This window comes from Pelodiscus sinensis, unplaced genomic scaffold (assembly GCF_049634645.1).
Source record: "Pelodiscus sinensis isolate JC-2024 unplaced genomic scaffold, ASM4963464v1 ctg77, whole genome shotgun sequence".
NCBI classification, from domain to species: Eukaryota; Metazoa; Chordata; order Testudines; family Trionychidae; genus Pelodiscus; species Pelodiscus sinensis.
Genome location: NW_027465809.1, coordinates 195882 through 220522, shown reverse-complemented (window position 1 = coordinate 220522; position 24641 = coordinate 195882). Strand labels below are relative to the sequence as shown.

Below are 24641 nucleotides of genomic sequence, written 5' to 3'. Positions count from 1 at the left end.
CTTGGCAACCCTACGAACACTCAGTGCCCGGCCTCCCCCCTCCCCTGGCTCCCAACACCCTCAGCCCCCTGCTTACCTGGTTCCCCAAGGCTGAGGGCACAAAATGGCTGCCAGCCAAAAGACCTAGGGGAAGCAATGCTTCCCTGGGTCTTAGTGCTCAGCCTCTCCCGTTCCTATCCACGCACTCACTCTTAAAGGGGACATGCTGTTTTAATGTTGTTGGTTTTTTGCTCAACAACTTTGGTCTCCCCCCACCTTTTTTTCCCTTCAACAGAACTTTTTCCCATGGGGGGGAGGGGGTCGGTATTTTTGTTTCAACCATCTGGCAACCCTACACCCCGCTCAGGTCTGCCCTACGTCGCACTGCTCCAGATCCCATTCCTTCCACTGCCACCGAGACCCCTAAACCTGCGCCTATCCCCCATTGCTCCCCGCACTCTTCAGTGTGGCTGCTGTGCCCTGCCTAGCCTCGGAGCACAGAGCTGCCGCACTTTGCCTATGGCCATGGAAACAGTAAGGGGGCAGCCATCTTTGTTAAGGGCATAGGCTGCATGGAAATGGCAGCTATCTTGCAGACTTCAACCCCTTGACAGTAACAGGACACAATGGCCATTTTGAATAAGGGAAAATGTATTTCCAGCCCACATAAGCTGGGATCCAGGAGCCCCACGTGGGGGTCCAGTGGGACTGGAGCAACCTTCCACCTCTGGCAGGCCGCAAGCAGGAGGTTACTCCCCAGGTACTGGTTAACAGTTACTCAGTAAGCATCACCCATAAAGGGTGATGCTTACCAGGTAACTGGTTACCCATTAAGGGTATGTCTACACTTGCACCCTAGTTCGAAGTAGGGATGCAAATGCAGGCATTCGAAATAGTCAATGAAATGGGGATTTAAATATCCCGCACTTCATTAGCATGATCTCGCCGGCGCGTTACTCCGAATGCCAGCTGTTTTGAAAGTGAAAGTGAAAGTGCACGCCCAGACACGTTAGTTTGAACCAAACCCCTTGGTTCGAACTAACACATCCCGGCGCGCACTTTCACTTTTGAAACAGCTGGCATTCGGAGTAACGCACCGGCGAGATCATGCTAATGAAGCGCGGGATAGTTAAATCCCCGCTTCATTGACTATTTCGAATGCCTGCATTTGCATCCCTACTTCGAACTAGGTGCAAGTGTAGACATACCCTAACATATCTAATTCAGGTTGCCAGAGCAACCTTAACTCTGCCCTTCTGCTGAAGCCCTGCAAAGAGGGCTTTGATGCTGAGCTCCCAGAGCATTGCTGGGTCATGTCAGAAACCACAGCAGGGAAAGCACTAAGCTTAATAACGCAGCACCTGTCTCTGAGGTTGTCAAAGGGCGCAGCTCCTGTGTATTTACCTAACGGCAAGTGACATTCTCTGACAAATGGAGATAACATGACCCCTGTAAGCACTTGTCATAACCAAAAAATATCTTCACGCTGAAGACATTTATTGTCCTTCTGAATTACTCTGGGAAGGCTGATGCTCTCTTGTCCAAGGCACCGCCTGGAGCAAAGCTGTCATGTACAGAAGCTTCGTGGGTCTGTACAGCAAAGTCTATATGGACACTTATGGCACAAAAAGTAGTTTTAAGTGAAGGACCCTGCCCATGCACCTGGATATAAAAGGCCTGGGCTTGGCAGCATGCCATGCGAGTAGATATTGGGGTGGGGGGTTCACACCTGCTGCCAGATGCTCTCTCCAAGCCTTAAAATCTACTTGGAGATCCATTTTTCCAGGCCTGGGCTTAGGCAACTCATAGCTGACCTCCAATAGCCTGCAGCCACAGGGGCAACTGTCCTGGGAGAGTCACAGAGAAGCTTAGACACCCTTAGCTGTAGCTGCAGGACATCTTAGCTACAAGCGATTGACAAGCACATATCACTGTCCTTCAGTCCCCGGATGCTGTGCATGCATTAAAAACTAACAACTAGGGGCTGCCAAAGGAGGAAGTCAACCTTCTTGCCTGCCCCAGCTCAATCGCTACCTGCTGCTTCATTTTGTGCCTCTCAGCGGACACGCTACAGCAAAAAGGGGAGCCCTAAAGCAAAATGTAGGATCCTTCCAGATTCTTCTGGGAGACCGTTCAAGTTCTGGAGCCAGCAGCAGAAAAGAGACAACGCCTGACTGCTCAGATTGATGTGGAAGCCTGTCGCAGGCCCCACTGGAATCATGGAGCGACCCCAGCCTGAGAGGGAGAGTCACATTTCGTATCCCTGCCTGAGGTCAGGTGATGGGCACCGTGGCCCTGCTGACGCTGGAGAACGATATTCACCAGCCAGAACATGCACCATCATGGACGTGACAGTAGCACCCAGAAGCCCACCTAGGATCTGGCCCAACTGCCCTTGCCCCACAGTTGCAAGCCTGGGAGAGGGCAGTTTTGGTGCAACAGCAAGTCACATGGAACATGTGGGTCTCTCAAATTCCTGGCCTGAAATGACACCATCGAATGTGGCGGAAGGACATTAGCACAGACCCCCATTTTTTCCATGTGGCTTTTGGAGACCCATGCAAGAGCCTGGCCTCCAATACACCCAGGTGCCTTCGTGAGAGTCCAGTAAGATAAACACAAGTCGTCTAAGCAGGAGTGGCTCACAGCAAAAGCTATAGAAGTATTTCCACAGTATTACAGAAATATGCACCACGCAGAAGGAAGCCAGTTCGGCGCCTGCATATAGGGCGGGTGCGATTTTGTTTTCTCTGTTCTGAATATTTTGCTGTAGCACAGATGCTTGCCTTGTGCATCCTGGGGCTAGGTTTTGAGGCGAGTCAAGAAACGTGAACTGGCTTGTCCTGGTGTCACAGCCCTTCCAGTCCAGATGCTGATGGCCTCCAACAGGTTTGGGTTAAAGTCATACATTGGAAACCTCTTGAGTCGACAGATATGTTAGCTTCTCCATCACTCAAAGTCCTTAACGATTATAGTATGTCTCAATCTCACCCAGCAATTAGCGGGGCTTAACGCAGGAAATGCTGGGTGAGATTCTCTGATGTATGCTATGCAGGAAGTCAGATTTAGATCAGCATGAACCGCCTGTCCTTAAAAATCAATGAAGGAAACCCCCTGGGGGTCTCCTCCCCCGACTACTCCAATGTGCAGGAAACGGTCTCCACCATGGTTACGGCACAGCACAGAGGACGTAGGCATCTGAAACTGTTCTCTAGCAAAAGAGAACTGTCTGGGTTCCAGGCCACAATACACCTCTGCATTCAGCCATCCTCGTCTCCTGGCCTCGCTGGCTCTGTGGTTACAAACCATGCCCCAAGCACTGAGCCAGAAAGGCCCACGTCAGTCAAACCAGGCCAGGATCCGATTTCAACAAATGCTCTTCAGCAGATTGATCCAGCTGGTCATGAATAAGTGATAGAAATGTAGCCGTGTTAGTCTTGGGTAGTTGAAGCAAAATGCAGGACAATGTAGCACTTTAAAGACTAACAAGATGGTTTATTAGATGATGAGCTTTCGTGGGCCAGACCCACTTCCTCAGATCAAATAGTGGAAGAAAATAGTCACAACCATAGATACCAAAGGATACAATTAAAAAAATGAACAAATATGAAAAGGACAAATCAAATTTGTCCTTCTGTTCTGAAATTTGAGTAGTGAGGTCTAACATGCTGAACTTGTCGTGGCTAGAGTCATTATCCCTATGGGAATTGCTGCTTCTGAAAGTGGCTGGCATGTCCCTGCAGCGCCTGAGGAAGACAGAGCAGGGGGTCTCCACATGCTGTCCTTGCCTGCAGACACTACGCCTGCGGCTCCCATTGATCAGCAATGGGGAACGGTGGCCAGTGGACACTGTGGGCTCAGTGCCTATAGACGAGAGGCAGCTCATGGCACCATGGAGACACTGCTGTCCATGCCAGCTGCTTTCCAGAGCGGTGCAGGGCCAGGGCAGGAGAAAGCTGCCTTAACCCCACTGCTCCACCACTCGGAAGCCGTCTCAGTTAAATGGTGCCCCTCCAGAGCCTGTTTCCTGAACCCCTGCCTCAGCCCTGAACCCCCTCCTGCACCCAACCTCTTGCCCCAGACATGAGTCCCCTTGCACCCAACCTTCTCAGAACTTGCACCCTGAACGCCCTCCTGGACACCAATCCCCCATCCTGGGCTAAGACCGAAGCCCCTCCCACACTCCAAACTCCTTGGCCCAAGACCAGAACCTGCACCCCAATCCTCTACCCCAGCCTGGTGCAAGTGACTGAGGAAGGGGGATGGAGTGAGCAGGGTGAGGCCTCGGCGAAGGGGTGGAAGAGGGGCAGGAAGGAAGCGGGACAAGGGCATTTGGGTTTGAAGTAAATCTTACATTGCACTTCAATTGAAAAAGTGACTCTGACTTAAAGACTAACACATTATTAGAAAATAAGCTTTCGCGAGATACAATTCACTTCCTCTGATGTTCCCCACCTCTCTATTGTTTGTCTGTATTGCCTCTTGGATTGTTTCTGTCTGCTGTATAATTAATTTTGCTGGCTGTAAACCTATTCAGGTGGTGGGATATAATCTATTAGACAACCATGTTATAATATGCTATGATTGAATAGTTAATTGGCAGTAAAATGATTGGCTAAGGGATAGCTGAAAGTATTACTATATACATTGGGGGCAAACAGGAAGGAAGTGGGAAAAACAAAGGAACAAGGGGAAAAAGGAAAGGAAACTGGATTCCTGCTGGCTGTAAGCTGACCCCAACACACACTGAATTGTTTGCATTTCCAGCTCCAGGTATTGTTGTTCTCTGTTCACATGAGGAGGACCAGGGAAGCGGGAGGGTGAAGGGGAGCCCTCTAACACTATGACAAGTGTACCCCCTTGCGGAGTCTGATCTGTCTTGCATACCCCCACATTTTACCTAATTTTAAAATGACTTGCTTACCAAAAAAACCCAAACATACACAAGTGGCACAGCCCACTCATTTTTACATATCATTAATAATTACAATATCAATCATGTACTTCCATTCTAGTGCACAGTACAAAGAGCAGCCTGTGTTCATGGCGGCCAGTGCCTGCTGGACCCAGTGCGTGGCAGGACTGAGCAAGCCCAGCTCAGTCGTGGCTTGCACCGGTCCGGGACCACTTTGTCTCTGCATTTTAAACGTAGTAAGAGCCACCCGGGTCTCACTACATTTAAAAAGGCAGAGCTGCAGCGGGAGTAGCTCCTGCAGCAGCACGAACCGGAACTAAGCACCTTCCCTTCCTGACTAATCATGTAGTCGATAATTGTACTGACTGCACGATTAGTCAATTACTCACCTCTAACATCCTTAGTGCCCAAGGATACGCACCCCCGATAGAGAGCCGCTGCCCTGGGCCACTGGTGTGCGGAGCCTACGGCTTCATATGTGGACCAGTATTTCCTTATTCTTTCCTTGTGTCCATCTGTTCTCTTGTCTTAGACCTTCCGGCCTTTGGGGCAGGGGCCTTCTTTTCTGGTTATGTCTGTGCAGCTGGACCAGCGCCATGGCTGCGAGGCACGACAGGAACCCTAAATAATAGACTCTGAAAGCAGGTCTCCCCTTGGGGGGCGTTCCCCTCGCCCTGTGTTCATGCTCTGTGACAGCTCTCCTTACGTTAGCTCTCACGTAAGTGACGCTCCCTGGGGCTTCATTCCATGTGGCGGCAGCAGCTGGGGGCCCACGTGTTGGGCACTACGCAGATTTATTCAAGTTGAATAATAAATTCAGAAGTTGGGAGCAGCCTGGCCTCTGCAGCAGGGAGTCTGTTTATAGAGAGATGCCAGGGAAGGTTGAGGGAACGAAAGGCTCATCAGGAAAGTAAACTAGGAATCTTTAGGTGACCCGAGCGCACTCCCAGGTCCCCCAGCCAGAGACAGGAAACAACGGGGGGAATAACTGGTGAGAATAGAGAGAACTAACTAGTGGGGTCCCCCCATGGTCTGTACGGGGACCAGTGCTCTGCAGCACGTTCATCAATGATCTGGAAAAAAGGGGGAAGAGGGAGCTGACAACATGGGCAGATGATACAAAACTTATTTAAGACAGTTGAAGTCTGTCACCAGTCCTGACATTTGGACTCCGAGAAGGGGTGGTACCTTGGGCAGAAGGGGCTGGACTAGGAGCTAGTCTCCCCTGCAGCGACGTAAGGGACTCCGACAGTTCCTGCTGCCGCAGTAGCAGCAGTGGCAGCCTGGAGTCATGGGTCCTTTTAGTCGCCAAGCACTGAGGCAACTGCCCCCCTTTGCATCCTGCTAATCGGCAGCACTGCCAAATAGACATACAAAGTGATGGGGTCTAAACCCATCAATGAAGAGATCTTGGCACCATTGCAGATAGAAAATATTTCCTCCATGTCTAATCTAAAAAACTAACAGAACATTGAAACGCATAGGAAAGGGAGAGAGAATAGGACAGAAAATATCATGTTGCTGCTATATAAATCCCTTGTACCTCAAAATATTGAATACTCTGCACAGATCTGGTCACTCCATCCCAAAAATGATATACTGGATTTGGAAAAGGTACAGAGAAGGGCAACCAAATTATTAGGAGAACTGAACTCATTTCATATCAGGAGCGATTTAAAAGACTAGAATGTTTCAGTTTGGAAGAGATGATCAAGGGGGACATATAACAGACGTCTATAAAATCATGAATGGTGTGCAAAAATTGAATAAGGAAGTGTCATTTACTCCTTCACGCAACACAGGAAAGAGGAGTCACTCAATGTAATTAAGAGTCAGCAGACTCTAAACAAACAGAAGAAAGCATTTCTTCAGTGAGCCTGGGGAACTCTGCCAGCAGCCGACTGGGTCAGAGCAAAGGCCCGTCCAGCCCAGTGTCTGTCTCCCAACAGTGGCCAGTGCCAGGTGCCCCAGAGGGAGTAACCAGAACAGGGAATCATCATGTGATCCCTCCTCTATTGCTAATTCTCAGGTTCTGGCAAACAGAGGCCAGGGACGCCACCCCTACCCTTCCCGGCTAAGAGGCCAGGGACGCCACCCTTACCCTTCCCGGCTAAGAGGCCAGAGACGCCACCCCTACCCTTCCCGGCTAAGAGGCCAGGGACGCCACTCCTACCCTTCCCGGCTAAGAGGCCAGGGACGCCACTCCTACCCTTCCCGGCTAAGAGGCCAGGGACGCCACCCCTACCCTTCCCGGCTAAGAGGCCAGGGACGCCACTCCTACCCTTCCCGGCTAAGAGGCCAGGGACGCCACTCCTACCCTTCCCGGCTAAGAGGCCAGGGACGCCACCCCTACCCTTCCCGGCTAAGAGGCCAGAGACGCCACCCCTACCCTTCCCGGCTAAGAGGCCAGAGACGCCACTCCTACCCTTCCCGGCTAAGAGGCCAGAGACGCCACCCCTACCCTTCCCGGCTAAGAGGCCAGGGACGCCACCCCTACCCTTCCCGGCTAAGAGGCCAGGGACGCCACCCCTACCCTTCCCGGCTAAGAGGCCAGGGACGCCACCCCTACCCTTCCCGGCTAAGAGGCCAGGGACGCCACCCCTACCCTTCCCGGCTAAGAGGCCAGGGACACCATTCCTACACTTCCCGGCTAATAGCCATCAATGGACCTAACCTCCATAAACCATAGAATATTACAATAGGAAGAGACCTCGAGAGATAATCAAGTCCAGTCCCACACGCTCATGGCAGGACCAAACATGGTCTGTATTAACCCTGATAGATGTCTGTCTAACCTGCTCTTCAATATCTCCAGAGATGGAGATTCTACAACCTCCCTAGGCAATTTATTCCAGTATTTAACCACCTTCACAGGTAGGAAGTTTTTCCTCACGTCCAATCTAAACTTCCCTTGCTGCAGTTTAAGCCCATTGTTTCTCATCCTATCATCAGAGTCCAAGGAGAACAATTTTCCCCCCTTCCTCTCTCTGACACCCTTTTAGGGACCTGAAAAACCTCTCGGCTATGTCTACACTCGCGGCTTCTTAGGCGAGTAATATGCAAATGAGGCTAAGCGTGGAATATCGCCGAGCCTCATTTGCATACTTAATAAGCCACCATTTTTTCAGAAGAGGCTCTTGTGCAAGAAGGAGTGTCTACACTGCCCCTTCTTGCTCAAGAAAAACCCTCTTGCGCAATGCCATTCTTCCTGTCAAGTAATAGGCTCAGATACCTCCTTTATCAGCTCCTTGAGTATTCTAGGATGCATTTCATCAGGCCCTGGTGACTTGAAACATCTAAGATTTCTAAGTCATTTTTAACTTGTTCTTTTTTATTTTAAATTCTAAAGCTACCCCATTTCCACTAGCATTCACTATGTTCGGCATCGCATCACCATCAAACTTCTTGGTGAAGACCTAAACAAAGAAGTCATTAAGTACCTCTGCCATTTCCAAGTTTCCTGTTATTGTTTCTTCCTCCTCACTGAGCAATGGACCTGCCCTGTCCTTGGTCTTCCTCTTGCTTCTAATATATTTACAGAATGTCTTGTTACCCTTTATGTCTATAACGAGATTGAGCCCGTTTTGTGCCTTTGCCTTTCTAATCTTGCCCCTGCATTCCTGTATTGTTTTTCTACGTTCATCCTTTGTAATTTGTCTGAGTTTCCACTTTTTATATATGACTCCTTTTTTGATTTTTAGATCATGCAAGATCTCCTGGATAAGCCAAGGCTGTCTTTTGCCATACTGTACTTTCTATCTTTCCTATGCAGTGGAATAGCCTGCTTTTGGGCCCTTCATTATGTCCCTTTGAAAAACTGCCAACTCTCTTCGGTTGTTTTTCCTCTTAGTCTTGTTTCCCATGGGACCTCACCTACCAGCTCTCTGAGTTTACTAAAATTTGCCTTCCTGAAATCCATTGTCTCTATTTTGCTCTTCTCCCTTCTACCATTCCTTAGAATTGTGAGCTCTATGATTTCGTGATCACTTCCACCCAAGCTGCCTTCCACTTTCAAATTCTCAACCAGTTCCTTCCTCTTTCTTAAAATCAAATCTAGAACAGCTTCCCCCAGTAGTTCTCTCAACCTTCTGAAATAAAAAATTGTGTCTAATGAAGTCTAAGAACTTATTGGCTAGTGTGTGCCCTGCTGTGTTAGTTTCCCATATGTCTGGACAGTTGAAGTCTCACATCACCACCAAATCCTGCACTTTGGATGATTTTGTGAGTTGTTTAAAAAAAAGCCTCATCCACCTCTTCTATCTGGGTTTTTACCCCTTTTAACCTAACCCAGAGGCTCTCAACACATCTATCCCTATGTCTATCTAGTACAGGCAGTCCCCGGGTTACATGGATCCGACTTACATCGGATCCCTACTTACAAACGGGGTGAGGCAACCCCGCACTAGCTGCTTCTCCCCAGCAGACCAGGGAGATGCGAAGCTAGCGCCCCCCCTCCCCCCCCAGCAGACCAGGGAGACGTGGAGCGGCTTTTCTCAGCAGACACCTCAGCTTGAGAATAAAGGACTGAGGGAAGTGAGGTGTGGGAGAATAAAACAGAGCTCTGGAGAAATGTTTGGCTAGAGTTTCCCCGACAATATGTACCAGTTCCGACTTACATACAAATTCAACTTAAGAACAAACCTACAGTCCCTATCTTGTATGTAACCTGGGGACTGCCTGTATCTATCTAGCTCTTTTTGAACCCTGTTAAAGTCCTGGTCTTTACAACATCCTCTGGCAGGGGGTTCACTAGATTGACTGTACGCTGCGTGAAGAAAAACTTCCTTTTGTTTTAAACCCACTGCCTATTAATTTCATTTGGAGACCCTAGTTCTTATTTTATGGGAACAAATAAATAACTTTCCCTTATTCACTTTATCCATACCTGTCATGATTTTATGACCTCTATCATCTCCCCCACTAGTGGATGTTGTGAAGGCCAAGATTATAACAGGGTTCAAAAAAGAACTAGATAAGTTCACAGAGAATAGATCCCCTCAATGGCTATTAGCCAGTATGGCCAGGGATCCAACACCATGTTCAGCATGTCCTCACCTGTCTGCCAGAAGCTAGGAAAGGGTGACAGGATAAATCACCCAATGATTCCCTGTTGTGTGCATCCCCTCTGGGGCACCTGGCACTGGCTACAGTCAGCAGACAGGACACTGGACTAGATGGACCTTTGCTCTGACCCAATCTGGCCAGTGGCCACTCTAACGTTCCTACACAGAAGCCAGATATAACTGCCCTGCGGTAAGCCACAAGACGCCGCAGAGCGGAGACAAGAACCCAGGAGTTCTGAGGAGCGCTCGCTCTCTGCAGAGTTAGTAGCAAAGTACCAACAGGTACGAACGTTCTAACTTAGCAGTGTCCCTGGAGTGACTTGCCACGAGCTGTCAGAACAGCTTAGTATTAGAGTCAAGTGGGTCTAGTATTTGTCTTTTTTTATACAGGAATTAGACAGAGGGCTCCAGTCAGCCAACTGCTACACTACCTGCCAGAAAACTGTCCCTAAGTCGCCCCTGAAATCACGGTTAAAGCCAAATTGTGAAACAGTGCCCCCGCCCAGGCAGCACCCCGCTCCCTATTCTCTGCACACGGTCCCTGGTTCCCTTCTCCCTGCAATGCTCCTCTCCAGCGAAGGGCTCTGCTCCTTGAGGACAGCTCATGTTTCCTCCAACAGCTACTAATAGGAGCAACCCTGCTGGCTCATCACCATTGTTTCCAGATGCTTTTACAGGCATCCACACGCTTTTCGCTGCCATTAAGAGCCAGGAGCCCCCAGAGGCAGCTGGCAAAGCAGGCGCATAACCTGCCAGTTCTCTGGAGACCATCAGCAAGTGCTCCACAGACCCTAATTTGGGATCAGCTGTTCTAGGAACTTGTAATGCTCGCTGCTCCTAAGAGCAATTCCATTATTTTATTAGACACAAGCATCACTCCCTACAGGGCAGTAATTGCTAGGAATTCTCTCCTTTCCAGGCTTGAAAATACACACCCTATTCGGGGCTCAGACTCTGCCAGTACATGCCCGTCTGATGTGCTAACACCTCTGTCATGCTGATGCTGCTGGCTCACTCTCTAGGATCTAAAGCGATTCACTTTGTTATGGTCACACTCATATACTCAACTCACATTCTTTAAACCAACCAAAGCAGCAACATCTGCCCGAGCCTGCAGAAACTAAAACCAGAGCCCTCGGACTGCCCCACCGACCTCACTGAGCGTTAAGGGAGCTACCCAATGGAAAACGGCTGACACTGCAAGTATTGACTGCATGGTGCATGGAAGGCGAGTGTCACGTTATTGGATTGTGAGGGGAGCAGCCGGGTCACTGCTGCACCCATGGGGGGGTTGTTGGTCCCAAAAGTAGTATAAAGGGGGCCATGCAAGATGTTGAATTGAAGATTACTGTCTGATAATTTTATATATGCTATTCATGTAAATGTATAATGTCTGCGTGTGAAGTTATAAGTATGTATTTTGTGTGAGTATTAAATATTTCTCTGTGTGTGGTTGAGCAATGGGCAGAGCTCAGCCTACGGACATGCTAATTAGCAAGGCTCTGTGGGACAATAGCACTCAATGGGCCAAGGACACACCTCGGGAATAAGGAATGATACCTAAGTGCTACTAGCAGGGAACACAGGGATAGGCCGCTGGCCACGTGACCTGCTGCAGCCAAGAAGAGACCAGGAAGGAGGGATAAATTTGCCATGTGGTCGACTCCATCTTGTTCTCAGCTCAGCACTTCATCCCAGATGCAGCAGTGCAGGGATCGAAGAGCCGGAAAGACCTGTGGACCCATCCTAACCTAGGATGTGCAACAAGGACTTTTAAGCCAACAGCTGTAACATCTCTGCTAGAGCCTGCATCGAGAACTGGGAGATTCGATGCATGTAATGTATGATTCTTTAGCAACCTTGCTCTCATGCTTTTCTTTCTTGTAGTAATAAACCTTTAGATAGTAGATGCTAAAGGATTGGCTCAGCGTGATTTGTGGGTAAGATCCAGAGAGTAAATTGGCCTGGGATTTGTGGCTGGTTTCTTGGAACCGGACAGGACTTGTTCGGGGTAGGTGGGATTGGGTGCTAGGACCCCCCACCTGTGTATGAGGCCCGGGGCCCTCTGGGGCACGGATATTGCTGGGGCATCGGAGGGGTTTTGCTCGGGAGGCTTCAGGCAGGCAGCTGAAGCGCTCTGTGGGACTGGTTTGTGGCCTGTTTGGGAAGGTCTCCAGTCTGGGGGCTGTAAGCTGCCCCGAAGTTGAGCAATTTGCCCTGAGCAGATGCCCTCAGCGGTGCCCAGACCTGGCCCGGTCTGTCACAGCGAGAGATCACATTGCGAAGATCTGCTCAGTCCAGTGGGCCGCTAAGAGTGGGCTTGGGAGATGCTGCCACTTCTTCCCAGCCAAATCCAAGGAAACTAATGGACTGTGGCAACGCATGGGAGAGGTCTCACTGGGCTTCTTAAGCACATATGAGCCTCCCCAAGGGGAAGCCTATTACAGCAGACCCAAGTCTTCCTATGTGTGGCCTCTGCCGGCACAGCGAATTAGATGCTGGATAAGAAGTGTAGCCGCTCTATCATGGCAGCTCTAAAGAGCCAGCAACCGCACCCATCCATCCCCCACGATGATGCGGGGGGCAGTCCATAACCAGACGGCAGGCTCTTTGAGCTCCCAAGCAGCAGGGCTGGTGTCAATCTCCCGCCCCGCTCTCTGTAACCACAGCCCACCCTGCTGTAATGAAGAAGGGCTATTGTTTGTGATGCTTTCCAGAGGGACCCCGCTTGTGCAGCACCTCACTGCCACCTCCCCTTAGAATGAGGAAAACTCGCCAGTGCTTCCCCCGCTAGAGGCAACGCACGCACTCCCGCCCAACCCTGTGTCTTTGCACAGGTTAGCAACCAGCTCGCTCCAATTCTCCTGCTGAGGATGTCCCTGGAGTGTCCAGCCTCCGGTCCACAGGACACGCCTCATTCACAGATTTGCTGCTTCCAAAAACCATTACACTCCAGCTTGTCGGTTCCACCACACTTCGTCACAGCACAGTGACACCAGTCCTGCCTTGGCACAGGGCGCGGGTCCCTCCCGGCCCTACGTGTCATGGGTTCAGTTCCATGTTCACAGTGAAGTCAGCTACACGTTTATGTCCCAAAGCATACAACAACCCAAGGAACGGCAAGTAGAAGTATTGGACACAAACGGCTTCTGTAGCCTGCCAGAGCTCTAGGAGGGGCTCCTCCCCCTCCGGTCAGTGAGCGGTCACTCACCCCACTACAGCTCCATGCAAGATAAAGTCACAGCGTGCATTGTACAGCCCAGACTGAATTAACACCTCACTCCGCTGTCTTGTGGAGCACTGGTCACTTGAATCCTTGCAGCATTTTACAGCCAGCCTAGCTGACACGCTGCTGTTAGCATGCCTCCTTGGTGAAAAATCCCACCCTTCTGTTTTCACTCAAACAGGACATACCCTGCTGTTTTGTTCCTTTTGTAGCGTCTCTCTCTTGTAGATGTAGATCTTACGAATGGCTTAGTATGCAAATAGGCCTCCATTGTGAGACAAACAGCATACAATACACATCTGGCCAGACAAGACAATGAGCATTTTTGCCTCCTGCCTGAAAGGAACCTGTTTGTAGTGTCTTGTCTGTGACCAGCCTGAACTCCAAGACCTCAAAGACATAATTTTCAGCATAGTAACATAATTCCTTCAATATTATAAGAATATCCATTCTGCAATTTTGTCAATGATCCAGGGGCTGTTAGCTCTCAGTAGCAATCTCACACGCCTCCCTTTGGAGAATTATTCTGTGTATATCTGACCTGGGGATCCCTGTTAAAAACCTACTCACCCTCTGCCTCCTGGGTCACGCAGCTCACACTGTTATTCTGAGCGACACACATGAACTGATCTGGAGAGATGGAGGACACAGATGTAAGTTGTCTGTCTGCCAAGAAATGCACATGGATCCAAAAGACAGTCCCATGCCATTTGTCACTGCTGTTCCTTCCTAGGGTGACCTCTGGCAGACTGTCGGAGAGGGTCAACTCTTTCAGAAAATGGGGTGTCTGGACATTAACTGGATTTTTTAAAGGTGATGGAGATGAAATTGAGAAGTAAACTGTCTGATAATTGGCTGCACACAGTCATGAAGCTAGCAGTGCCCTGCCGTCCCATGAGAGGGAGTGAAGCACAGGCAGGTACGCCTGTGTCTGATGTGAGAACTGGGCTGACAGTCACCCTGCGAGCTCAACAGTAAACAGCATGTGAAAAGTACCAAAGATGCCCCAATAACCAATCCAGCGACCTGGGAACAGTTTTTACACCTGTGAGGAGCTGTAGTAAAAAGAACAGGGAGCAACTCTTCCCCACACCCACTAGAGTTGGGACACACCGTGCTTTTTTTGTGATGGTACTGTCCGAAACGGTTACCATCACCTATTTTTCCAGCCCACAGAAAAGGAATGGGACTTTCCCCATGCGTACCAGCACCTGTTTTCCTGGGGCGGATCGACTGAGGGAAGACTGCTCAGGACGCGCAGAGCGTTTTTTTCTGGTTTCCAGTGCGGCACTCTGGCTCTTAAAGGGGCTGCGACCGCATTTCACCCCCGGCATGGGTTTTTTGGGGGGTTTTGCTCAACAAGTTTCCCCCAGAGTACCAGCAACTTTTTTCTTACCAAAAAAAAAAAAAAGCACTGGAGACAGTAATGGACTTAATCTGCAGCCAGGGCCATTTAAGTTAAATACGTGAGGGGGAGGGCAAATCTATCTGCAGGGGAGTTCAACTCTGGCACAGGCTTTCAGGCAAGGTTGTGGAATCCCCCTCATCAAAATCCCATCAGCGTTGGTCTAGGTCTCCTTGGTCCTGCCCTAGCAGAGGGGGCTGGACGTGATGCTCTCTCGAGTCAAGGCCCCTTCCAGACTGACATTCCTGGAAAATGCAGGTCAAGTTATTTTCTGTCTCAGCTAGACACAAGGAAGCCAGACAGAGAGGCTGAATTAGTCTAAACACAACAGCCTACTGATATGGGCCAAGGACCAGGTTGCAGCTGGACTTAATAAATAAGAATAAGTGGGAACGAAGTGGCCCAGGCCAAGTTTGGCCTTATGGAAGTGGATTAAATTGGTGAACAAAATGATGAGGAGATGAACTACGCCACCCACTTCCCCTGCCTTGGAAGGATCCTTAAAAGGAGACTTTGAACAAATGTCATGAACTCTCAGCTCAACACATCTCAGTCTGATTCAGCTCATCCTGTCTTGCCCTAAGGCTGTGACTACACTGGGAAGGTTTGGCAACAAAAGTGCTGTCGACAGGTAAAAGTTGCCAAAAATGAAAATCAGCCAAACCAAACTGCCTCCCATTGTCGCCATTTCATGGCCACGTTGCTCTCTGTGGACAGGGCGCTAGCAAAGCATTGTGGGTGAGCATCCCCCAGCACAGCGCGGTGGAAAGGCAGAGCTGATCCCTCCGCATCTTAGGATTCCCTTGTAGCTCGGGGAGCTCTCCGTGCTGAGGAACGTCCAGGCAGCACGGCCGTCTCTCCAGCCCTCCCCCTGCAGCAGCAGCCTGCCTGCCGCTGTGTCCCTAGCAGGGCAGACCAGGAGCACTCCAATGCCTTGGTCTTTGTTTGTTTCCCAAATGGAGCTGCTCACTCAGCTGTCAGATACTTCCTGCAGGGGGAGGGGCGGGGCGCAGGCTTGCAGGGTATCAGCGATCACAAAACACTGAGCAGAGCCATCAGGGCAGGCATTGTGGGATACTAGCGGAAGCCAGTTCTCGCGACAAAACAAACAGCAGAGTCCACACTGGCTCTTGGTCGACAATAAAAGGAGGAGAAAAGACAAACGTCTCTCATAGGGTTGGAAGTTTTTTGTCACCAAAACTGGGAGTTTTTCCCAACCAAAGTCGCACTGCAGTGTAAACGCTCTCACTGTATTGGTGACAAAATGTGGCGGTATAGACAAGGCCAATCTCCGCTCTCCAGTTTCATGTAAATGTTTGAGGGATATGAGAGAAGTCTATAAAATTATGACTGCTGTGGAGAATGTGAATAAAGAAGTATTATTCACTTCTTCACATAACACAAGAACCACAGGTCAGCCAGTGCAAGAGGTGGCAGGTTTAAACCAACAAAAGAAAGTATTTCTTCGTTCAACAGTGTCAACCTGTGGAACTCCTTGCCAGGAGATGCTGTGAAGGTCAAAACTAGAACTGGGCATTAGCCAAGATGGGGATGCAGCCCCATGCTCTGAACGCCCTTAGCCTAGCCTCTCATTGCCAAAAGCAGGGATACTGAGCTACATGGACCACGGGTGTGACCCAATTTGGCCATTTTATGTACTTATTTTGATTTCTTGTATTTGATCATGAAACTTGCAATTTAAGAATAACTGCTTTCAGGTGTTTGCCAATAAACTGAGTAAACCAGAGTCTCAGTAGGAAAAAGCCCAAATCTTTGCATCACAGTTTTAATGCTGCACAGTAAAAGATTTTTACCAGCCTAACTCTCTCGACCCTTGTGATGAACACAACCCTGACTATGACTGTTACACTAATGGGGGCTGTCTGTGGTGTCTGCCAAAAGCTAAGAACTAGCTAATTGTCGTGGGTATTGTGAGATGTTTGTAAGGGAAACTATTCATATCAGCCAAGCACCTGACGCAGCGAAGTCCGAGCGCCAACCCAATCCACATGAGAACAGCAACCGTCCCTGGAAGCAGCCTGCCTTTCCCGCGTGGAGTAGACAGCACAGCCTTCCTTCGGCACACGCAGCTGTGTAGGGCACTGCTAAATTTCAGGCATCCTGTGCCCCAAATTCAGCCGTGCACTAGGCTGCATAGGCCCCGAGGCTCAGTGCTGAAGCTCCTGCAGCCCTCAACCCTAAAGGCCATGCCCAGCCCCTGCTCACCAGGCGGCAGCCAATGGCGCCAGCGCAGGCCAGGGAACCCTAGAAGAGCCGGGCAGCCCCGCAGTTGGCAGCTAGGGAGAAGCAGCGTTTCCCCTTTAGAGCACCACCTCTCCTGACGGCGGGTCCGCCCGCTGCTCCTGCTGCCCACCCGCTCCCCTGAGGTGCTCCTGTGAACCTCCCTCCCTGCTCTGTCCAGGCCTGGAGAGCTGGCAGTCCCCACCCCCGCTGGGCTGCGTAGGGCACCAGCACTGGTAGGACGGCGCTGAGACGCCGACTGCAGAGCTACAAAGACAAAGCAAGCACAGGAGGCTCTTGGAAGAGGAGCCCCGGGGGCCAAGAGACAGATGCTCCCGGCTGAATGAGAGGAGAAGAAACCGCCCCAGTGACTTCCCATTCCAGAAGAGCGACTCCGTCAGTGTCTCAGGGAGACCCAGGTCTCTGAACATGACAAGTGCTGCAAGCACCAACTGGGGGGGGAAATATCTTGGTCACAAGAGCAACTCGTTAAGCCTAGGACAGGGGTGGGCAATCGTTTTCACAGGGGGCCTCTCCATGCGTTTCGGTACATGGTCACAGGCCAGCTCCAAGAAGGGTGTGGCTGGGGACTACAGAGAGAATGTGAAAGACACACGGTGAGAGACAGACTTTGCGACACTGTGAGTGTGCCTAGCACAGACTGGGTGTGCGTGACAGCGGCACAGACCGTGAGAGCTGGCTGCCGCTGGGTACGTTTCTAGCGGCAGGGAAAGCCGTCCTGCTTGGATGTCTCCCTTCCCCAGCTCTGCAGAGACAGGTACAGGAGCACTGCGACCTCAGAAACAGGGCACTGCCTTTGAGTCACTCCCCATCTATGGTTCAGATCAGAGCAAGCTACTGTGTGGCCTCCCCCCAGAGATGGATACAGGGCAAGGGGACACCCTGACTTCTCTCCCCCTGCACAGCTGCAGGGGACTCCTGGGCTGCAGAACAGAGCAAGGTGGGGAGGGGCAGCTGATCACGCACTGCTGGCGCTGCTAATCTGCTGCCGGGCTGGATCGGGCCAATGGGCCGGATTCTGCCACCCCGGTCTAGCCCATGGACTGCACTTTGTTTCCTTAAGTTTCCAAACCCTTTCACTAGCTTTGTTTGGATCTTTATCTCAGTTCTGTTAAACAAACTCTGCGCATCGCGGCGCGGCGCAGCCAGCGAGGTGAGCTCCACTGTTTCTGAGCCTTATTTTTAATTCCCATTTAACAGGGTGGCTCCCCACTGCACAAACACCCAAGGAGAGTGGTGGGCTCTTCATCTGGAGAGTCTTCAGTACAAGAAATCAGGACTTGAGGCCTTTTTGGAAAACGCTTTCACCAAGCACAAGTTATTGTCCTTGGAACTAAAGTAACAGGGTGAAAGTGAATGGCCTGTGCTAGCAGCAGGAAGAGCAAATGATCCAATGGTCCCTTCTAGCCTGAAGCGCTATGAATCTAAGCCTACAACCCTGTTAGAGACGAGGGCACCAGCACTGCTCACAGTATCCAGATGAGGCTGCCCCTCTGACCTACAGGTGATATTATAATATTTTGTATATTACTCCCCCACTCTTATCCCATGAGGCATAACGGGGCGGTTGGCAAAGGCTTTTGATGTCAACCGCGGCGCGTCCAGACCGCGCTGTGCCGACAAACAGCTGATCGGCTCAGCGCGCCAGCCATTTTGATGTAAATGAAGCGGCGATTATTTAAATCGCTGCTTCATTTTGCTAGGTCTACAAAGCTCATCTACATGGCTTCGGCGACGGAGCCCTGTAGTGTAAACATACCCCCAATGGCCTGTGTCACAAGATGACAGTTGTAACTTTAATATTACATTGTAAAAAATAACATTTTCCTTTTATTTGTAAGGGACAAAAAGCAAACCAAGTATCACATTGGCTATTAGCAGGTAAATAATGAGATGTAAGACTTAGCCTGCTGAGAGATGGAACGGCAGCTGCAGACTGGCCCACAAGACAGACATGCTCCTATGAATTTCTCTTTGGAGAGTTTCCATCCAAGAACCGAGCAGACCCAACCTCCAGCTACGCTGCTCAGATCTGACGAGATCACAACTAACGGGAGGATGGCTGCAGACTGAAGCCCCAGGAAAAGAGGTGACAGGAACAGGAATTGAAACAAAATCCTTCTACTGCCATGAGTGGAAAGAGCCGTCTGCTCCACAGCTCCGGCTGTCAGGAACAAGGCTCCCTGTGTGACCTGAGCTGAGCGAATCGTTCCCCGTCTCCCTCGCTGGGTTCCATCTTCCCAGGGGAGCCACACAGATGTAACTTGAACTACACACACCCGCCCCACAAGCTCTGTAGGGCAAGGACTCTGTTGCCACGCTTGCGCAACACCTCCCCAAATGGGGTTGTGATCCCAATTGCAACACACAGAAAAATTCTATTTGCCTGCACCCCACTGCAAGTCTGCCAACGCCACTGCCCAAGCGAGGGGCAGAAGGGTGGGGTGACAGCAACCTTGCAAGTAGGAGCAGGCCCTTCCCTACCCAGACCGGTGCAATACTCCTGCCCTGACAGTAGCCAACTGGCTGCACTCAAAGGCATGCTCACCACTTGGACCTACAGGCCCCCTCCCTGGATGCTGGGCTGCTGTCTAACAACTGTGCTTCTGGGAACCCTTCTAGGACCCAGGCAAGGGTGGCTCCAAATAGATCCAATTGTTCCCTCCCCTGTGAACTAGAGCAAGGAGCTCTCTTCTACGGGAGGTCATGGATTCCCTGCCACAGCTCACCACCACCTGCTCCTCCGCACAACAGCTGGCCTACTGCAGCAGGGACGTGCCGAATCTCCAAGTCTCTTCTCCTCCCAAGGCATTTCCTAGCCCGGCAGCGTTCACACACGAGTGCTCTGCTCACCGTTATCTGAGTGACACGGTGTCACACCAGGGCAATGTCAACCCTCAGCGTGAACTGCACCAATCGCAGCAGATAAGGCTCAGCGGAGCCCTCCTGAACCTCCAGCCACCATGCAGCTCACCCGTGAATTCTACCTTCTCTGGACTGGAGACGGGAGGGGACACCAAGCAGGTGAAAGAGAATTTCTAATCAAATGTGTCCAACCAATGCCCAAGTCACTGCATGGGCCACAAAATGGCAAATGAAATGTAATGTTGATAAATGTAAAGTAATGCACATTGGAAAAATCATCCCAACTAGACATTGAATATGATGGGGACTAATTTGGCTACAGCTACTCAAGAGGGAGGTCTTGTTGGAGTCATTGTGGATAGTCCTCTGAAAACATCCCCTCCGTGTGCAGCAGCAGTCAAAAAATCAAATCGAATGTTAGGAGTCATTAAAAAGGGATCGAGAATAAGACAGAGAATATCTTAGTGCCTCTGTATAAATCCACAGTACACCCACATCTTGAATACTATATTCAGACGTGCTCACCTCATCTCAAAAAAGATCTCTTGGAATTGGAACAGGTTCAAAAAAGGGCAATAAAAATGATGAGGGGTTTGGAACGGGTCCCGTATGAAGAGAGATTAAAAAGACTTGGACCTTTCAGCTTAGAAAAAAGGAGACTAAGGGTCGGATAGGATAGAGGTCTAAAATCATGACTGGTGTGGAAAAAGAGAATAAGGAAAAGTTATTTACTTATTCCCACAATATAAGAACTAGGGGTCACCAAATGAAATTAATAGGCAGCAGGTTTAAAACAAACAAAAGGAAGTTTTTCTTCACTCAACACACAGTCAACCTGTGAAACTCCTTGCCAAAGGATGCGGTGAAGACTAGAACTTTACAAGGGTTCAAAAAAGAGCTGGATAGATTCATGGAGGTTAGGTCCATCAATGGCTATTAGCCAGGACGAGTAGGAGTGATGTCCCTAGCCTCTGTTTCTCCAGAAGTGGGTGACAGGGGGATTACCTGTTGCGATCCCTTCCTCTGAGGCATCTGGTATAGGCCACTGTCAGCAGACAGGACACTGGGGCTAGGTGGACCTTTGGTCTGACCCAGGATGGCTGTTCTTATGTTTGATCGCTCTCCCTGCAATAGTTTGGTTCAGTGACCCAGGAGGCCCCTTCCAACCCTATGCAGAAAGGAAGAAGCATGACCCAGGCTGCACTGAATTAAGTGGGAAAGGAGCCGGCAAATTTACCAAGACGTCACCCTAGTGGAGCTTGCGATTCCTCCTCCTGCAAACAAAATCAGCTGAATTCTACAAAAAGAGCCTTTTAGTCTGTGATATGACTCCTGCTGGATCGGCTTGAGAACCGTTTGCTGCCACCCCTTTCAAACTCCCCACCTGCCCTCCCTCCCCCTAGCAGAGGGGCCAGGACACCCACAGCTGCCATCCCCAGGGAGAAGCAGCACAAACCAATGTGATGCAGTTTTAAACTGGCAGAGACTTGCTCCTTTGGGAACCTGACAAAGCCATGGGGGGGGGGGGGGGATTTAAAAACAGCAACTGAAAAAGATTTGCATTTTGCTTTAAGGGAAAAAGCAGAGATGCCCACTCCTAATCTGGCACTTCCCAGCCTGCCAGCGGCCACCAGAGTGCACAGAGCTTTGCTGCCCGGGGACACACTGGAAAGTTACAGCAAATCCATTGAAGGGCAGGGATGCGAACAGGTAACCGGTAGAAAACCTCCCTTCAGGCAGCTGAAGGCTGCTCTCAAATCCCCTCTCACTCTTCTCTTCTGCAGACTAAACAGACCCAAGTCCCTCGGCCTCTCCTCGTAGGTCATATGCTCCAGCCTCCTAATCATTTTGGTCACCCCGTCACTCACTGCAGCACAGGCTGGCCTGGGCCCCTCCCCTGGGCACGGAGCTCACTGCAGCAGCCAGGCGGGAGGCGGAAGCATGAAAACACCATTTGATGCAATGAATCCAGCCCTGTGCCTGGCTGACCTGTGCTAGGAACACCAGGGAGCGGGGCTCCACACTACTCAGCTCTCCCGATCCCCCAGAGACACTGGGGGGGGGGGGGGGGGGGAATCTGGCCATTGCTCTCTATTTAGGCAGCCTCCGGGCTGCTCCACTTTACTTGGCAAGCACCAGGCCTCAAAGGCTACCCCAGGAGCCAGGGACTATCAGAATGTGGCGCGCTCGGTCCCCAAGGCTCCTATCCCAAGAGGCATGGTGAAGAGCTGGCCACACCCTCTCTACACCACCCAGTGGTTCCCACCATCCGCCAAGTCCCAGCTGGCTGCTAGAGTAGCTAGGTAAGGTGCTTTGCACCACTGGGGCAGCATGAAGCCACCTTATCTTAGTGGGGACTTGAGCCCATAATCTTACAAAGGATTCAGCTGATTCTTTCCATCTGACCCCCAGCACTGCACTGCGCTCCTCACCTCACGTGGTATTTACATTCAGGGCCTTGGAGACCCGCAAGGGCTAGGGACGTAATAGTGTACTTGATAACCAATAAGCAAAAGCTTATAAATTAATGCTACAGACTACACGCATTCCCTGCCCCCCCCCAGTAAATGTTCTAGCAGGCTGGCTAGCAGCCCAGCTCAGCCCTGGCCCGCGACCTACACCCACTGCGGCTCTGCATTTAAAGTGTATTAGGAGCCAGGAGGGCAGGCAGACCGGCTCAGTCCCGGCTCATGCTGGGTTCAGGTGCTCAGCCTCCCCCCACACCTCCCGTCCCAACAGGGGCTGCTGCCACTGCACGCTGCTGCCTCTGAAGCAGCCGGTCTGCAAGGGGAGCTGGTTTTTAAACTGGCTCCCCTGAGGCAGCAGCGCAGGGTGGCAGGAGGCTCCCCAGGAGTGGAGCCTGAGAGCACTGGCTGCCAGCCCCGGCTCTGGGAACTTTAGACTAGTCGAGTGACCAATGCGAATTCATGAGGTGAATTGGCTAGTCAGTTAACCGATATTTCACATCCCTAGCAAGGCCCTGGAGCTTCAAGCTATGCCACCTCCCACTTCCTCAGATCCATGGAGCCCAGTGCAGGCACAAAACATGTGCCACGTCCAATCTGCCATCGGCAATCACTGTCCGTAGAGACCTGCGGGTGTCCACTTCATTTGCAGGGCTCTAGGCAGAACATTTGGATCCACACCCATCAGCAAACTTGGTCCACAGTCATCTGCCACCATCGACAGCCACGTCCACAGACATCCGCAGCGAGAACGCAGCAGCCTGCAGACTTGCAGGGCCCTGCACACCAGTTCCCTGTGTAAGGGGCGGTTGGCCTCTTGCTAAAACTCAGTGGGGGGGTTGGTCAATGAGCTCCCAGCATCAAGAGGCCGGGGAAGGGCCAATGGGAACTCAGGGCCTGAGCCGGACAGCCCCCAGGTCACGGACAGGGCAGGCAGGCTAGTGAAGGGGGTCAGGAGGTCCTATCCTCTGCAGAGGCTGGAATCACCTGGGCTGAGCTAAGGAGGGAGCAGAGGCGGAGATGAGCTGGGGAGCAGTTGTGCCAGTCAGAGAAGCAGCCCAGATAGCGGAGCCGGGTTGCAGCAGCCAGAGGGGCCAGGGGAGCAGAGCCGGGCTGGAAGCCAGAGGGACCAGGGGAGCAGCCAGGGGAGCAGAGCCGGGCTGGAAGCTGAGCTGCAGCAGCCAGAGGGGCCAGGGGAGCAGCCAGGGGAGCAGAGCCGGGCTGGAAGCCAGGGGAGCAGCCAGGGGAGCAGCCAGGGGAGCAGCCAGGGGAGCAGAGCAGGGCTGGAAGCTGAGCTGCAGCAGCCAGAGGGGCCAGGGGAGCAGCCAGGGGAGCAGCGCTGGGCTGGAAGCCGGGCTGGAAGCCGGGCTGGAAGCCAGAGGGCCAGGGGAGCAGCCAGGGGAGCAGCGCTGGGCTGGAAGCCGGGCTGGAAGCCAGAGGGCCAGGGGAGCAGCGCTGGGCTGGAAGCCGGGCTGGAAGCCAGAGGGCCAGGGGAGCAGCCAGGGGAGCAGAGCAGGGCTGGAAGCCGGGCTGGAAGCCAGAGGGGCCAGGGGAGCAGCCAGGGGAGCAGAGCAGGGCTGGAAGCCGGGCTGGAAGCCAGAGGGGCCAGGGGAGCAGCCAGGGGAGCAGAGTAGGGCTGAAAGCCGGGCTGGAAGCCAGAGGGCCAGGGGAGCAGTCAGGGGAGCAGCGCTGGGCTGGAAGCCGGGCTGGAAGCCAGAGGGCCAGGGGAGCAGTCAGGGGAGCAGCGCTGGGCTGGAAGCAGGGCTGGAAGCCAGAGGGCCAGGGGAGCAGCCAGGGGAGCAGAGCAGGGCTGGAAGCCAGAGGGGCCAGGGGAGCAGCCAGGGGAGCAGAGCAGGGCTGGAAGCCGAGCTGCAGCAGCCAGAGGGGCCAGGGGAGCAGCCAGGGGAGCAGAGCAGGGCTGGAAGCCGAGCTGGAAGCCAGAGGGCCAGGGGAGCAGAGCAGGGCTGGAAGCCGGGCTGGAAGCCAGAGGGCCAGGGGAGCAGCCAGGGGAGCAGCGCCGGGCTGGAAGCCGAGCTGCAGCAGCCAGAGGGGCCAGGGGAGCAGAGCAGGGCTGGAAGCCGGGCTGGAAGCCAGAGGGCCAGGGGAGCAGCCAGGGGAGCAGCGCCGGGCTGGAAGCCGAGCTGCAGCAGCCAGAGGGGCCAGGGGAGCAGAGCAGGGCTGGAAGCCGGGCTGGAAGCCAGAGGGCCAGGGGAGCAGCCAGGGGAGCAGCGCCGGGCTGGAAGCCGAGCTGCAGCAGCCAGAGGGGCCGGGGAGCAGCCCATGCTGCTGGAGGCAGAGCAGCGTCAGTGTGGAGGCCAAACAGCGGGGCAGCTGGAGCAGTCCAGAACCAGGTGCAGGGCGCAGCTGGGGAGAGCGAGGGGCACTCAGCGAGCGAGGACCCAGCATACGGAGACACGGCCAGCCAAGAGGGCCTTGCAGAACAGACTTGGAGGGGGAGGGG

The 24641-nt window shown here is 52.1% G+C and overlaps 1 protein-coding gene and 1 long non-coding RNA gene across 2 annotated transcripts in view; both read right to left on the bottom strand.

Annotated features, from left to right (window-relative positions):
* Window positions 1-24641, bottom strand: part of LOC102447238 (unconventional myosin-X-like) — a 311005-nt gene that overhangs the window by 278345 nt on the left and 8019 nt on the right. The window lies entirely within an intron of this gene.
* LOC142823428 (uncharacterized) overlaps window positions 1-24641 on the bottom strand; it is a 35781-nt gene that overhangs the window by 5371 nt on the left and 5769 nt on the right. Inside the window, exon 2 of the long non-coding RNA XR_012898641.1 lies at window positions 13754-13813. This is a non-coding gene — a long non-coding RNA (uncharacterized LOC142823428). The remainder of the gene's footprint in view (window positions 1-13753; window positions 13814-24641) is intronic.